Below are 1,192 nucleotides of genomic sequence, written 5' to 3'. Positions count from 1 at the left end.
CTAGTAGAGGAGATTTCTTTCAATAACACTGAGCCCCAGCCAGCTCGCTCTCTCCTGCTACCGTAGGCCTGACGGACTCATCAATCATCATCCAGTACCTGGACTAAAAAGAGTATTTGCCGCCACTGAGGCAGAGCAGAATTTTGTTCTTTCTCTTCTGTGGGTGGAAAAATACATAGGTGGCTCCCAAATAGTCCTCACATGAAAATCGATGACAGCTTGAAACGAAAACTGCCACTGAGCAGAAGGTGGCTTCTGGAATGTCAATGAATGAATGCGGGATCCAGGAGACCAGGCTTCCGTGCTCCCTCGTGAGCAGGCAAGGGGAGGTTGAGGAGCCCGATGGGGCAGGCCAAGACTTCTGATACCTTGTGATTGGGGCAAAGCTAAATGAATGTTCTTCCATCATGGTATTTTTGATATTTTGTGAGCATTTTGATCATCCTGGAAAAAAAAGGACTGAGTTCATTCAATGTACTTCTGCAAAACCTCAAAATACTCTTTTTTTTTTTTAAAGCAGCATGCACAGTCATCCTTTGTTTAGTTTCATTGATTTTGGGTAGTGTTTTTTGGGGTTTTGTTTTTGGTTTTTTTTAAAGTGGTTGAGCAAGAATTCTCCACCAGAAATTTGAAGGAAGCAGGTCCCTTACCCCACCACTCTCCGGGCTCAGTGTCCCTTCATTTACTTCCCTTCTTTTTTCCTTTCCATTCTTGTAGCTCTTCCTCCTTCCTTCATGAAGGAATTCAATTGTATTTATTGAACTCTTACCATGTGCAAAGCACTGTACTAAGGACTTGAAGGATCCCCGAGATAAAGCCCTAGGTAAATGTATGCTCCCTGTGGTCACCAAAGGGCTTAGAAACCAACTTCTTCCAGGTATTATGTTGACCATAAGCTTTGCCCTGCATGTCCCTGCCATTGCAGGGTCCAGGATTGGATTCCTTCAGGAAAAAAAAAGCGATCCAGGAAGAGTGGGTAGGAGGGAGAGCTAGGAAGTGAGGTGCAGATGGTTGTGATTGGGAAGGACATCCCACAAAGGTATAAATTCATCCCCAACCAACTGGGGTGATGTTAATTGTCTCAATGACGTGGGTCCAGTTAGAGCATGACTGGAGTGACCACTTCCACTGAAACATACCTCTGCTCAGATCAACTTTGTGTGTGTGTCCCCAAAAACCAGAAACAGGTCTC

Source organism: Ornithorhynchus anatinus, chromosome X2 (genome assembly GCF_004115215.2).
Source record: "Ornithorhynchus anatinus isolate Pmale09 chromosome X2, mOrnAna1.pri.v4, whole genome shotgun sequence".
NCBI classification, from domain to species: Eukaryota; Metazoa; Chordata; class Mammalia; order Monotremata; family Ornithorhynchidae; genus Ornithorhynchus; species Ornithorhynchus anatinus.
The sequence above is the reverse complement of the archived record's forward strand: the minus strand, read 5'-3'. Positions refer to the sequence as shown.